Source organism: Callorhinus ursinus, unplaced genomic scaffold (assembly GCF_003265705.2).
Source record: "Callorhinus ursinus isolate GAN/ISIS: 27379988/994484 unplaced genomic scaffold, GSC_fseal_2.0 scaffold1, whole genome shotgun sequence".
Lineage (NCBI taxonomy): Eukaryota > Metazoa > Chordata > Mammalia > Carnivora > Otariidae > Callorhinus > Callorhinus ursinus.
Window position 1 is genome coordinate 53,576,618 of NW_027397063.1, and position 16,704 is coordinate 53,593,321.

Here is a 16,704-nt window from a genome sequence, read left to right on the forward strand (position 1 = left end):
GAACTGGAAGTGCAGTCTTCAAGATGTTTAGTCATTTCAAGGTTCTCTATCTCGTTCAAGACAGTGTGGTATGGCCAACCATCGGGGACTTCAACCTTCTGAGAACCAGAAATCATTCTGGAAGATGGATAGGATGAAAAAGAAATATAGAATTTCCTTCTGCTCTCTCACACACACATTTACTGATGGGGTAATTTGTAACCCAGCATGAACATCATGCACTGAATTAGTTTTCCTAGCTATTTTAGCAAGTTTTTGTTCATGTTACTTCTTTCTCTGAGGTGGGGGGCTCAAAAGAAGGACAAAGAAACTGATAGTCTGCTGGTAAACATTCTCACTATTTGCCTTGTGGAACTATGTGTTGTCATGTTCTGGCATTGGCATTTTCAGTACAGTAAACATGGTGGTTATTAATATGTGTACACTCATTATTAAAACCACCTACATAAGCCTTGCTTGATGGTTGGTGATTCAAAGCTATAAGCCCTAAAGTCCAGTCAGGCCTTGTTTTACATGTCAAGTATAACTGCATTCACATGATAATGATCAGTGGGTACTTTTACTAAGTAGGTAAAGGTAAAAGGAATGAAATTAAACATTTTAATAAAACTCGACAGGCACGGGAGCAGATTGAATCACAATGAAAATCAAAATATTAGAACTTTACATTGAAATAGAGGTTCTTTTTTTTTTTTTTTTTTTTCTTTAGCCCTGGCTCTGACTTGTTATTTGCAGGCTATTTGGAATCGATGCTAATGAACTGTCACCCTTGAGCTGGTTTTTGGTGGACAGGGGCTGAGAGATGAGTCCAAATAGATTGTCCTTTATGTGCACCAGTGTATCTGAATTTTCAGCAGAAACCAAAGACTAACAGTCACAAAAAAGAATTAAGTACCCTCTAGTTACAATGGATAATTTCCTCAAAGGCAGGTCCTTGAACACTGAAAGGACAGACTTGAAGCAAATTTTCACTCCAAGGAATGTCACACCTTCATTGTGGATAGAAGAGGCCTTTCTTCTGGGTTAGCTGCTACTCATTTTCCCTATATTGAGTCCACTTTCACTATTTAAATGCAGAAACCATTAATACAACAGGCTTGACATCCAGGGTATGATTAAAGTGCTATGGCACTAACCTATTTTTTCTAGAATGGAAAGGCAATTTCTGCTGAATCAGAAGGGTCCCTTACTACGTATCGCTAGCCAGCTTATCATATTTTCACTTCAATACAATGTTCATTTCAATGCAGCTATCCATACTAATAGAGAGGAGTGATGGCACAGACAAACCCAAATTCAAAGAACATACTGATATACTTAGAATGGTGGTACATTTGAGATTTTGCTAACTCATAATATAAACATAACATACACAAAACACAATGAAGAAAGCACATGAAGAAAGATTTGCCCTATAAAAGCTGAAACAAATAGGATTCTTTGCTCAATCACACTCTTGCTAATTCTTTAACCTTGTTTGTATCCCTTCCCAGTTTGATGTGGAAAAACTACCTGAGATGTGCTAGTCCTCCTCATTTTCACCTTCCCAATACTGAGGGAATTAATTGACTGTTTTGTTTTAAGAGGCTTCCTGCAGGGCTGTAGACAAGCTGGGTAAATAAAAATAAGTATGAGAGAGTAAACTGTGTCTGTAAATGATATCATATCCTACTTAATTATGTTAATAGAGACTCTGAAATAATTATGAGATGACTGTTCCTATTTATGCCACTCTTTTGGTACAAAATTTACTTCCCTCATCTAGGGCTTCATGGAATCTGTGCATTAGAGGGCTCTATTTTCTCTGGCTTCATTTTTTGTTTTTTGGTTTGTTTGTTTTGTTTTGAGAGAGAGAGCAGTTGGGAGGTGAGGACCAGAAAGAGAATCCCAAGCAGGCTCCACGCTCAGCGTGAAGCCCAACACAGAGCTCTATCTCATGACCCTGAGATCATGACCTGAGCTGAAATCAAGAGTCAGATGCTTAACTGACCGATCCATCCAGTCTGGCTTTTTCTTTTTGACTATGTATTTTGCTTGGTAGTAGGCAACAAAGTGAAGTAAAGGAGTGAAACCAGACCAGTCAAGGAAATATTTACTTAAATATTAGGACCTTTTTTTTTTTTTAACTGTCAGACACCTGTACTATCTCTGTCCCTATTATAAGTAGAGTTCAGGAGATGGGAATAACTTTCCATGGTGAAGTTAGAGAAAGGGGAAAATAATCAGATAGAAAAAGATGGTGTTAAACAGTTAAACCTGAATTATTCTGTTTTCCTTATAGCCTGCAAATGTGTTTTTCTACTATATCTTAAAAATCCTGCTGAAATCCATTTGGCCTCTTTCTAACCTGCAGCCATTCACTTAAAATGTGCCATCCTATGCCCTTAAAGCTTTAAAGTTTAGCAAGAGGGAAGGGAAAGAATATTTTCTGTGGCCTAGAAACTATGTCAGGTGTGCTCTATGTCAGGTATTGTTTATTTAACGTTCAGTATAATTTTATAGGAAAAGGATGCTTTTTACTGAGGCTTAAAAAAGTTAAATAATGCACCCAAAAATGTTAAATAATGCACCCCAATGTTGTGAACAAGTAGCAAAGTTAGAGCTGTAACCTGGCTGCCTGATTCAAAAACCCATGATGTTGCCAATACACTTAACTGAAAAATCTATGTGCATTATTCTACATTATCATTCAAGTTTTTATTTGTGTTGTCTCTTATGCTGTCATGAAAATAAATTTACCTTAAAATAAGATCAATATTTTATTTGAAATAAATACTTGAAAATGTTGTCCCAGCAAGATACTACTAAAAGAATATAGCTTCATTTCTAATGCAAACTACTCCAAATAAGTGGCTTTCTCTCTGAGATGATGCTGTTTCTAATGCAGTGCACAGAAGGGGAAAGGTTACAATGGTGATCATGGAGAGATCAGTGAAAGTGTCAGTCCTGGGACAGAAGATCAATTGTATGCATTGTGAGTTCTCCTTGCCCAGAACCCCAGGGATCTACTGCAATCCCATTCTGCTTTCAATGCCTCCTTTCTCTCTGCTCCTGAATAGTCCTGTTGAAAGTAGACTGTCTAAAGTTCACGTAGAACTGACTCTAGCTCAGAGTTCAAACACTTAGTTGAGCTGAGAACCTGGAAGGGCAGATTATTATTATTTTTTTCTTTTTTTATCTAAACCACTTATGACTTCTAAATTATGATGGTGAGATTTTAGATACAGTATTTTCTGCTTCCAGTCAAGTCAGTTAATACTGTAATTTACCGTGTTAATGGTACCATTTGTCCCTTCTGATCTCACTCCACATGCAGAGGCAGCAGTTTAAAAGAGGTTGCATAAACTCTGCTCCAACGAAGGGGGAGAAGGTTTGTGGTCATAAATAATGCACTTTGAGGAATAAATAATGCACTTGGCAGAATATAAATCAGCATCCTTAGATATCGACTCTGAAGACATTTTGGCAACCTTGAAGGCATCACCATTAATACGTGACTCTAAAGAGGATGACTAAGGTACTTCATGCTGCATTTCATCACATGGCTCATAGCTACAGAAGTGAATTTTCACATTGCTAAAATAATAGATCGGAATACAATCTGGTCACAGATTTTTAGGGATACCTGCACAAACATAATTGCTGGCAAACTGCATATATTTTTAATTAAAACCGTTTCAGCAAAGAAAGTCTGCAAACTTGAGCTTCCGAAATCTAAGATTACTCTAATTGTTGTCTATCCTTTCTAGTTTTCTTCTTTTAAAATCTGCCTTTGTTTGCACAAATCAAAATCACAAATTGCAATTTCAAGAAGACACAAAGAAACAATACAAACTCTGACCCCAAGTGTTTCTTCTTGTGGAACTCCAAAAAGCAGTTGCAAGTCTTACAAATTATCTTTGCCAACACTGATTAGAAGCCCAGTGGCTGCCATGTAATTGTTCCATAATCATATCTGTAATATCTGACCTGGTTTATGCGCACAATCTATATTCTAATAGTACTCAACAGGTCACAAGTTAATAAAAATACTATTAACGTCCCCCTGTGACTAAGGAAGAGAAATATTCATCTTACTAGGCCACAGTGGGCCAGTATAATTTCCTTGGCTATTAGTGTAATTAACTGGGCTGGCCTGTGGATTTCCCTAGAGCTCAGGATGGGCACAAGATGACCTTAAAGAGTGCTCTCTGTGGTAGCTGCCAGAGGGCAGTCTGTCAAGGGTTTGGGTCAGCCCTGAGTCAGGTTCCCCCAGAAGATATTTGCTTATGTAACTGTGCTGGACATAAAAAGCATTTGCACACAGTTTCTATTTTCCCAGGTACAGGTGCACATGAGCAGAGAAATTGGCAATAGTTGCGAAGTGGACAGTTTTCCTTCGACATCTCCAGTCTTTGCTTTTTGTCCCTCTTTCCATGTGCAACACTTTCAACCTTGTTTTTCTATGGATACAACATGCCTTCCCTCCTGTCAAGGTCCTTCCTCACCTGACCATAACACAAAAACACAGATTTCAACTTTTCAACTTTGAGCAACGTGCCATCACATTAAAGTTTAAATCTTACACACCTGTTTGCATTTTTAGACCTGCTTAAAAAAAATGGACAAGAAATGTTTTTATTTTTCATTAAAAATAAGAAATTTTTAATATTTTTATTTTCTGTTTTATAAGGTGCAGGATACACAGTAGTTCATTAGTTTAAGATCTTGTCAAATCACTATCAAATGACTATCAAATTGTCATTGGAAGATGGGGATTCAAGACCTGAGAAAGTGAAGAAATGTTGCCACTCGTCCCCGAGAGGCTGCCCACTGACCCTCACAGCAAAATTGCTTTACTGACATCTGGAATCGCACACAGGGACTGCAGAATAGGATCAGGAAGTCAGTGAGGGGTCTAAATGTATGCATTTTTTTTTTCTCTTTCTCCTTTCTAACCATAATTCCATTGTTTCAATATGGGGATCTCACTGGTCACTTTCAGTTTCTTAATGAAAAATTTACAGGTACAAATACACAGATAATAACATTATAAATACATCTGGTTTCGTGTGGTTTTACTTATCTTGATATTTCACCACATTAGCTCCTGATCTTTTTTCTTCGAAGAAATAAAATGTTACAGATACAGATGATATCTCTTTTCCTCCAACCTAAGGCAGGAAAGTTTTACTTAAGTGCTTTTCCTAGTAAGTGACCTGTAGCTGAGTTCTTCATGTTTTTAATTTTATAAGTGACATTACTCCTGTTATGGGCTAAACTGTGCCCTCCAGCACCACCCCAAGTTATATGTTGAAGCTTGAATTCCCACTACTTTAGAATGTGACTGTAATATTGAAGATAGGGCACTTTAGAGGTGATTAAAATCAAGAGACTACGATGGTGTGCCTTAATCCAATCTGACTGGTGACCCTTTAAGAAAAGGAAGACATACCAGTGAGGTACACAGAGAAAAAAACCAGATCCACACACAGGGAGAAAGCCAAAGGAGCGAGGCCTCAGAAGAAGCCAACCCTGCCAACACTTCGATCCTGGACTTCTAGCCTCCACAACTGTGAGAAAATAAATGTCTGTTGTTAAGCCAACTTGTCTCTGGTTCTTCACTATGACCATCCTGTCACACTAATACAATCACTTTCATTTTTTTCCTTTGTTTTTCTTTTTTTCCCTATGTTGATAGTTGTTTATCTAGTTCACTTATTTTAACAGGTGCTCAGGAGTCCATTGCATTCTTGCGCCACACCTGATTTATTCACTCCCACTCTGGTGGACATTTCAATCAGTCTCAAGTGTCCGCTAAAGAAAGCAATGTAGAAATGAACATGATCCACATGTTTCCTTGTGCACACTGGAGAGTTTTGCTCTACCCACACAGCTGTATCTAGAAATAAAGTCTTCTGTTTCATAACAGAAGTTGACTTCACTGGTTTAAGATCTTGTCAAATCACGATCCAGTGTGACTGTAACCAAAACCCCTCTTCTCCGTTACACGTTTTTCTGCTTCTTTAGAGTCTCATCAAGACTTGGTAATGTTAGACTTTTAAGTGATTTTTCTAATCTGATGGATAAGAAATGATCGATATCTCAACATTTACTCGGATATCTCTGATTATGTTTAAGTTTGACCATCTTTCAATGTTTATTACACATTCCAGTCTCTTGTTCCCAAAATGGCCTAATTTTAGTTGGATTTATTGAGCATTTTTTTGTTTACTAATTTGTATGATTTGTTTATGTACTCTGGCAATCAGTCTTTTGTAGATTATGCACAACTGCAAAAATCTCAAAGGTTGTGACTTGTAATTTAACTTTGTGAATGGCATTTCTAAATTGAGGATAGTAAAACATAATAAAAATTATCTTTATGGCTTGGAATTGTTGTGTCCTGTTTCAGAAATCTTTTCTATCAGAAAAAAAAATACTTTTTTTTTTCTAAAACTTTTACATATAGCCTTTCAGATCTTGTCCTTTAACTATCTGGAATTTATTTTACTGTATGATACAAGAAATGGGATCTAATTTTACTGTTTTCTATGTAGCCAACTGTTTCCACACCATTTATTAAAATTCATCATTACTTCTCTAATTACCACCTCATCTACTAAATATCACCTCATCTACTAAATTTCTATATACACTTGAGTATGTATTAAAAATACTAATCGAGTCACCTATTTGTCTATTACTGAGGCATTGCCGCTCTGTCTTAATAACTACAACTTTATAATAAATCTTGACATTTGGAAAAGCAAGCTCTCTCCCCAAAAATGTCATTTTATTCTTTTTCAAAATTATATCAGTGATTCTTGGACCTTTGCACTTTAAAATATATTTTAGGAATATGTTTTTTTAAAAAATATTGTAAAAACCTTGGGATTTGATAGGGATTGTGTTGAACTTAGTTTGCCATATTTATATTATTCAGTCTTTCCATTAATGGATACACTATACAGCTCCATTTATTTATGCGTCCTTCTTGCCTTTCAACAGATATTTAGGATTTTTTCTTTCCATCACAGTTTTACATAACCTGTGTCTGATTCCTCCCCCCCACCCCCAATAATTTATATTTTCTACTGTTATTATAAATGTCGTCTTAAAAATAATAGCATTTTCTGTCTGTATAAGAACGTTGTTGATTTTTGTTTATTGATTTTTCTATCTAGCAAAGTTACTGAACTCTCTTACTGATTCTATTTTTTTCCATGAAAGTGCATGCAAAACGTCAGAGTTTTTTGTTTTGTTTTAAGTTAACCTTGCCATTTTCAGAGCTTCTATTTCTTTTCTTGCCTGTCTTAACTAGGACCTCTGAAACAATGCTGAATAAAAGTGGCAAATAGTGTGCACCTTCATTCTCTTAATGGTTTTAAAGAAAATGTTTCTCAAGTTTCAGTATGATTTTTGTATGTCTTTGGTAAAGACCCTCATTTGGAGAAGTGTCTTTTCATATCTTCTGCCCATTTTTGGACTTGATTATTTGTTGTTTGGGTGTTGACTCTGAGAAGTTGTTTATAGATCTTGGATACAAGCCCTTTATCTGTAGTGTCATTTACAAATATCTTCTCCCATTCTGTGGGTTGCCTCTTTGTTTTGTTGACTGTTTCCTTTGCTGTGCAGAAGTTTTTTATCTTGATGAAGTCCCAAAAGTTCATTTTTGCTTTTGTTTCACTAGCTTTTAGAGATGTATCTTGAAAGAAGTTGCTGTGGGCGATGTCAAAGAAGTTACTGCCTATGTTCTCCTCTAGGATTTTGATGGATTCCTGTCTCACATTGAGGTCTTTCATCCATTTTGAGTTTATCCTTGTGTATGGTGTTACAAAATGGTCAAGTTTCATTCTTCTGCATGTGGCTGTCCAATTTTCCCAGCACCATTTATTGAAGAGACTGTCTTCTTTCCTGCTCTGTCAAAGATTATTTGACCATAGAGTTGAGGGTTCATATCTGGGTTCTCTATTCTGTTCCATTGGTCTATATGTCTGTTTCTGTGCCAGTACCACGCTCTTGGTGATCACAGCTCTGTAATATAGCTTGAAATCGGGCGACGTGATACCCCCAGCTTTTTCTTTTTCAACATTTCCTTGGCAATTCGGGGTCTTTTCTGAGTCCATACAAATGTTAGGATTGTTTGTTCCAGCACTTTGAAAAATGTCATTGGAATTCTGATCGGGATGGTATTGAAGGTATAGATTGCTCTGGGTAGCATAGACATTTTAACATTGTTTATTCTTCTGATCCATGAACATGGAATATTTTTCTATCTTTTTGTATCTTCTTCAGTTCTCTGAAGAAGACATACAAATGGCTAACAGACATATGAAAAAATGTTCATCGTCATTAGTCTTCAGGGAAATTCAAATCAAAACCGCATTGAGATACCACCTTACACCAGTTAGAATGGCAAAAATGGACAGGGAAAGAAACAACAAATGTTGGAGAGGTTGTGGACAAAGGGGAACCCTCTTACACTGTTGGTGGGAATGCAAGCTGGTGTAACCACTCTGGCAAACAGTATGGAGGTTTCTCAAAAAGTTGAAAATAGAGCTACCGTATGACCCAGCAATTGCACTCCTGGGTATTTACCCCAAAGACACAGATGTAGTGAAAAGAAGGGCCATCTGCACCCCAATGTTCATAGCAGCAATGTCTGCAATAGCCAGACTGTGGAAAGAGCCGAGATGCCCTTCGACAGATGAATGGACAAAGAAGATGTGGTCCATATATACGATGGAATATTACTCAGCCATCAGAAAGGATGAATACCCAACATTTACATCCACATGGATGGGACTGGAGGAGATGATGCCAAGTGAAATAAGTCAAGCAGAGAAAGTCAATTATCATATGGTTTCACTTATTTGTGGAACATCAGGAATAGCATGGAGGACATTAAGAGAAGGAAGGGAAGAATGAAGGGGGGGGGGAATCGGAGGGAGAGATGAACCATGAGAGACTATGGACTCTGAGAAACAAACTGAGGGTTCTAGAGGGGAGGGGGGTGGGGGGATGGGTTAGCCCTGTGATGGGTATTAAGGAGGGCACGTACTGCATGGAGCACTGGGTGTTATACAAAAACAATGGATCGTGGATCACTACATCAAAAACTAATGATGTATTCTATGGTGACTAACATAACATAATAAAATTTTTAAAAAAAAGACCCTTATTTGGGTGTTGAGACTTCTGGTGTGTCCTCTTGCCCCCATGGGCAAGCAGTTTTAGATGAACCACGGCTCCATGCAATACTGAGCTCCTATTTCTTTTGGCCTTCTTTGTCAAGCCTCTTAGACACATTCTACCTGGAGCTCAGGAACTTCAATCTGTTGCACTGCTTTACTTTCTGAGTTTTCCCTCCAGAAATATTTATCAAATTTTTAGGTGTGAATATGTTATTTGTGTCCTATCTCTCTGATAATGCCAGGTTTTTGGAGTAAAAGGGTACATACAAGTATGACCTTACTATGTTTAATTTGGGACTCTTTCCCATCACACCCACCCTTTCCCTGCACCACTCTACCTCACACCACCCCTTGTACTCCTGCCCTGCTAGGAGCAAGGGAATGATAGGATCTCTAGGCTCTTACTCACAGCTGGAGAATTGGAAGACTGAATTAGCTCAAGCCTGCAGAATCCAGAATACCTCCTCATGGAGGACAGGATAAGAAGTCACTGTTAAGGACCTTGCTCTTAGATGTGTCAGCGCGACTGAGGGAACAGTAGAGAAACAAGGGAGGAGAAATAGGGTGTGAATGGACATCAAGGAGGAGAGTGGACTTCAGCCAAACAGCACAGAGTGGAGAGGAAAGGAGAGGGAAAGGTCTGCAAACCCTAAATGTTTAGAATATCATTCAGTTCCTTGGTCATTTAATGTGTATATGATAAATCCCACATGGCATTGGGTAATTTTCACACTGATGTCAACTTCAGAATGACAGACAAAAAGTGTAAAAAAATATTTTGGTTTCGCAGAACAGTAACTCAATATATTTGAAATTTTCATATCATGTATGTTACAGTATTTATTTGATTATAACAGCAGACATTCTTTACATGTATTCAAGAGTCATGACGCACTGTTCATGAGGAATAGTCATCTAGCATAGTGAAGGAAGAAAAAGTCTAGAGAGAACATGGACCAGAAGCAAACACCAAGTTCTGAGTATGACTTTTAGGCTCTTACATTTTAGCTCTGGGGATTTGGTTAGTAATCTATAGCAGATGAACAAATACTGAAGGCTTGGACCAGGTTTGCTCAATTAATTGTTGAGTGGTAAGGGAGATTAGAGCAAGGGGACTCCAATTAGAAAAGTATGACCCATATTTTCTGTCAATCACTTTAATAAATTATGCACAAAAATGTAGAGACATGAGAAAAGAGAACTTACTGTCCATTTCAGACTAAATCGTTGGAATTGAGTAGGCGGGGATTTGTTTGTTTGTGTTACCTGGTCTGTATGAGAAGAAGGACATTTGGACTAGAAGCTAGAAATCAATGATTAATGTGATACCATTTCCATTTCCCCATAATGCCATGCTATAAAGCAGGATTCCTACAAATATTTTTAAGATTTATTTATTCATTTGAGAGAGGGAGAGTGTGTGAGTGGGGGCGGGGGAGAAGGGCAAAGGCAGAGGGATAGAGAGAATCCTCAAGCAGACTCCACACAGTGCAGAGCCCTACACAGGGCTGGATCCCAGGACCCTGAGATTGTGACCTGAGTTTAAAACAAGAGCTGCTTAACCGACTGAGCCACCCAGGTGCCCCAGGATTCCTACCAATATTTCTTACAAAAGTTTCATACATTTACCAATTGAACATTAGAAAAATGGCTTTTTTATTGAACTTCCCTTCAATCTGAGAGTATTTTCTTATCTCCTTAAATATTACCCCTATGTACTACCCCCTCAAACACACCCCAATAACCACAACCAACACAACAAAAACTCCTGATAATATAACAGCTGTTCCATTGTTAAGGAGGAAAAGAGTCAAAAGCTTTTTCCTGGGTGGATCTATTCCAGAACAGAGGTGTTTTAGAGTCAATATTTTGTAGCGCAGTAGTGCACTAAAGCACTTCAGAACCATCAGGGAGCTGCAAGCCAGCAAAATTCCTACAGTGCACAACTACATCCATTCCCTTTTGAGCCACACTGTTTAATTCCTGGAGACGGTTATTTGGGTAATGTCAAAACGCTAGGGAAATGACTGAAAAGCTGTAATAGGTTAAAAAAAAAAAGTATACATGTATGTGTTGGGCAGGAAAGAATGAGTGGTTTTATCTAGAAGTGTGTCTATTTTTAGTAGTTCCCTGGCTTGGGAATTACTATACTACTTGCTATAACTACCTTACTAATAAGGTGTTACAAAAAATATATAAAAATGCATGCAATAGCAGACAAAAATACATAAAGTAACACATAGGATACCGTTTAAGGGCCACTGCAGTACACTTTCTAGATGACACTTCCATCACCCAGTGTCCCAGGTGTCTGGAGTTTTGGCTGCCCATAGCTCATCGCTGGGCTCCTCACCAGTAACCGCAGTTAGCTTAAGTGCTTCATTCAAGGTTACATTCTTTTCCTGGTGATAACCTGCATCCAATAACTGATCAATGTGGTAAAACAAAGGCCTGGTCCTCTGTCCTCTTGCTTCACTTGGGACAAAGGAGTTCTACTGGCTCCAGAGCTCCCTGTCGTATTGCCTGAGGCCTTTGTTGTAACTGCACTGCCACTCAATTTACCTTTTGTCCAATCCTGTGTCCTTACCCCTCACAGGTGATGTTTCTAAGAGTGCTCCCCAAAAGCTCTGTAAGTAATTCTCTGTCTCAGTCTCCTTCTCAAGAAGCCTGACCTAAGAGTGCTGACAACAGAAAGGAGCCTAGGGATGACTTTAGAATAGTATATTGAAGTTACTCACTTATTCAATAGTATATTGAACCTACTTACTAGCTGCCTGGCAATGAATCCCTCATCTCTGGTGCCAGGTAGAGCACTGATAGCCCCAGAAATGTGGTTGTAGTACAATTATTAAAACTTTCATCAGTGCAGATGCAATATCTCGGGTGTTCAAGAAGTCTGGGGAAGTAATAATGACTGCAGAATCTGATAACAATTGCTGGGAAACTTTAATGCCATGGGGAAAGAAAAAAAAAAAAAGGCTAAAGGTGATTAATCACCAGCATAAGGCAAAGTGTAAGTGCCAGAAGGCCTTCTTGGCAACATGTAGACTCTCTTCTCTAATAGGCAGAGGGCAAAAAATGCTGAATATCAGACCCAGGACTTAATTTTAAGAGTAGAGCTCCATGGAGAGTTGAATTTCCAACACTAGCAAGTTGATTATCACGATCAGAAATGGGACTCAGAAACTGAGAATGGGGACATCTGGGGTGAGGTATCAAATACTAAGAACCTGCAGGATCCCTTAAGCACTCTCAGCCTCCAGAAGAATCCTGCTCTTACTTGCTAAAAGCTAGTGCTCATCCTTCGCAGATAACACAGAGGATTCTATATTGTAAGACAACAAGCCTTCTGAGAGCCACCATCACTTCTCCTTCTAGAAATCAGGCAAGTAACCAGGATCAAGTTTTAATATAACCTGGCCAGAGAAGTATTGAGCCAGTTAAGGGAAACAAAGGGATAATACTACGAAGGAGCTTCAGGATCTAACTAACATGTACTGGCAAGAGCTGGGCTTGTATATATGGGACTGGATCCTATGAGATAATATATATGGAATTGGATCCTAAAGAAGCTGATCAATAACAAAGAAATATGAAGTTGGATAAGAAAGTTCATTAATATGGCAATATTCTCCCATGATACAAGACTTAACACTCTAGCAAGGACACTGGGAGATAATGCTCTCAGGATAACTCTGGAAGCTTGAATAATGTGATGGCCCATACCAATTGAGTAACAGTGCAAAATCTTTCACAGTAAATGAAGGAAAGGCTCAGAGAAGCAGGCATAGTACTAGAGTGGCTATATTACCAGAGGTCATAAAGCCTACCAGATGACTCTATTCCATGGAAGATGGTTTCTTTACCAAAGTAATATGGAGTTTTTTGATAAGAAAGGCACTAGAATCAATAATCACAGTGGCGGTCATTTTCTGAAGGCCAGGGCTGATAGTAAGAGATGATATTAAAGAACTGAGCATTCCTATAGCAATAAAAAGATGGTTGGATCCCCAAAATAATAGAGGTCATGTAGGATTACCTAACCATTAGGAGCAAAATAGTATGTGCAATTATTGTAACAAATGCTATTGTCAGAGTAGCAGCCAGACCAGGAGATGGTGGTATGGGAGGCAAGTGGGTCTGACCCACATAAAGTTATAAAAATGGTGAATAGACACAATCTTCCCAGGATCAACATAAATGGATAGCCAATAAATTTACAACCAAAAATCAAAACCCAAAAAAACAAACCAAGGATCTATGATCAGGAGTCTGAGAGCAAATGGTTAAATAAAATCCCTATCTCATTTCCAAATTTCAGAGTTGAGCTCATTCTCAGACCTGGAACCCTCTAACTAAAGAAGAGGCTGAATGGATCCTGCAACCTAGATCTTACCTATGGCCTGTAGTCATTTATTTAAATCATCATAGCCTAAAGAAATGGGGATACCCAGAGATTTTAAGGACTCTTGGGCAAAGATTCAAGTTTGCAATACTACCCATTGACCTAATATTTCATAATGGCCCTCATGGTAGAATGGAGGCCACATGTGAGCTAGGTATTAGAGAGTGCTGACCCAGGTCAACTCATGTTGAGTTCATGGCATGTTTGAAATGTACATACTTAGTAGCTGACAAAATCTCCATGTAGGTTCCTTGACCTAAAGATAGGAGCTATTATAGTTGAGCCATGCCATATGGAAGTCTCTGAAGCTGTTCTTACTACAGGCAAAATTGAAAATTATAAACGTTACTGCTTCATGGGAAGAATGGCAGAATTAGGGCCACCCCTAAAGTACAGAGAGGTGATGTTTGCCATCATATCTTCATTTATTTACCAGTCCCTACCCCCCCAAACCAGAAGGATTCTGAAGTATGACAGTGAACCATCAAAACAACCAAAAGCTATCAAGCCAGATGTGGTATCCTCGTTAGATACAGTTGCAGCTATCAAGCCAGATGTGGTATCTTTGTTAGAACACATTAACATAGTCTCAGGTACACGGTACATAGACATTGGCCTAGTCTATGTGTTCTTTTTCATCTCTACCAGGAAAGAGAACCAGAAGTAGTTCACATTCATTTAGGAAAAAAGAAACAAAGAGTATTATAATCTTGCCAGAGGGCTGGTTAAATCTTATACCCTCCATCATAATATACTCTAAAAGGATTTGGATCATTGAGACATTCCATAGATCACTTGTCCACTATTTTAAGAACATTATTTAAAATGGACTCAATAAACAAAAATTGTTAGAGGATCTGGCAAAACATGTGAGCTACAAAAATTCAGGGGTGTGTCATATCAGTGACTTTTTAGGGGTCCTATCATGTTGACCATGCCAGGACATGCCCTCCAAAGGAAAAGATACACTTTAGCATCTTACACCTCTTGCCATGAGGCACAATGCCAGCTAAGCCTCTTTGGTTTCAGGCAGAAGAATATTTTACACTTGAAAAGTCTGTTCTGACCCATATACTGAGTGATATGGAAAGCTGACAGCTATGAGAGGGGCCTGGAGTAGGAAAGAGCTCTGTAGCTGATCCAGGCTATAGTGCTTGCAATTCTGCCCCTTGGATCATGTGACTCACAGACTCTATGGTATTACAAGTATCGGTCATGAGAAAAGCACTTCTGCATTTATGACAAGCCCCATAGGAGAAGAAAACAGACACCTAGTGTTTTAAAGCAAGTCCATGATATCTACTGCAAAGAATTATACACCATTTGAAAAAGAACATCCGATCTGGTAGAATATCAAGTGACCATGAGGCCAGAGCTGCCCATCATGAGTTGAGGTCTGCATGAACCAATAAGTCTTAAGGCAGGGTGGGCCAAGAGGTACTTTATCATAAGATAGATGTGAGAAATCTAGGATCAGACATAAACAAGGTCAGAAGTACAAAGAAGCTGGATGAACAGGTGGCTCAGGCCTCATGCCATCCACTATATTGCAACAGCATTTCTTTCTCAGTTTATAACTATGAATAAATGTGATCTGTGGGGGATGGGGTAGAAGGAGAGTCTCTTATGACCAGCTAACAGAGAAGGAAAAAATCTGAGCTTGGCTCATGGAGGGTACATTGCAATAGATGTGTACAAGCTAAAGAGGGACTGCTGCTCCATCACAGGCCCATTCAGGGCTGAGGGAAAATTCTCTCATTGGGCAGAGATTTGAGTGGTGTGTGTGTGTGTGTGTGTGTGTGTGTGTGTGTGTGTGTGTATACATATATATTTCTTTGCAAAATATACCTTTCCTGAGATGAAAATATATTGGGATACACAGGTACTAGTGGATGCCTTACCTGGTTGTCCAAGCACCTGCAAGGAAAATGAATGAAAGGGTTTCTAGAAAAGAAGCTTGAGGATGGGCTTCTGGAAGTTTATGCAATGTAAGAGCTTTGAATCACATATTAACACTTACTGAAGGGCAATTATCAAGGAAGAGGCACTAATAAAATCAATCAGAGAGACCGAACCTGTCATTTGACATCTGCCATTCTCTGTTATCATCACAATGCATACATGAATGGAGTTGCCATGGTGACAGGAAGGGAGGTTGGTGCATGAGCCCAAACACCACAGGCTCCCACTCACCGAGTCAGATGCAGATATTTCTACTGCCAAATGTCCGAACTACCAGCCACAGAGACCAATGCTGAGTTGGTGGTATGGCACCATGCCTCAAAGAGGAGCAACAAGTCACTTGGTAGAATTTGGTTACAGTGGGCCCCTTATGCCTTTTGCCTCAGTTGGGATAAGCTTGAAGAACCCTCTCAGCTCCTGAGCTCCCTATAGAATGGGCTTGAACTTCATCACAGTTTAGCTTCTCCCTCTGCCCAATCCTGCTTTCCTCATCCCTCAGAGATGATGCTGTCCAATAAAACTCCTGCAAACAATTTACTGTTTCATAGTCTTTTTCCCAGGTAATTCAATCTAAGACAGATGGTAAGGTCGAGGACTTGCTCACTGATGAAAGCGATTACCTTCAGAAGAGAACATGAATTAGTATCAGTGGTTATTTTTCTACATCTGAAAATTCAGTAAAATAGTATTACTTCTTATTTGAAATAAGAATTTTCTTTTTGCTCAAGGGTGAGTTAGCAAAAATTTGGAGAAAGAAGTGATTTTATTTACATTCTACTAAAGTGACTCATTGTCTCTGTCGTGACCTAGAAAGTCATAGAATTAGGTCTTAGTATGGACCCCACATACACATATAGTCTACTAGAGTGCTTCAAGCAAGTGATAATGCCTCATTTTGTACATTATAAATGTGAAGTTGAAAGAGATTAGTTGCCTTGCCTGAACTGTATAGCTAGGTTAGTGCTGACGGAGAAATCAGAAAATGGATCTAGCAATATTTAGTACAGTGTTTCTACTAATATGCTACCCTTCCAAGTCTTTGTAACCTATTAGAGTCTAAATAAAATAAATTACTTTAATGGGGATACTCCACCTATTTCTAAAAAGCTATTTGCTAAAATACTGTGTGTGTTTCTCAGAATATCATTATATGATGCTCAT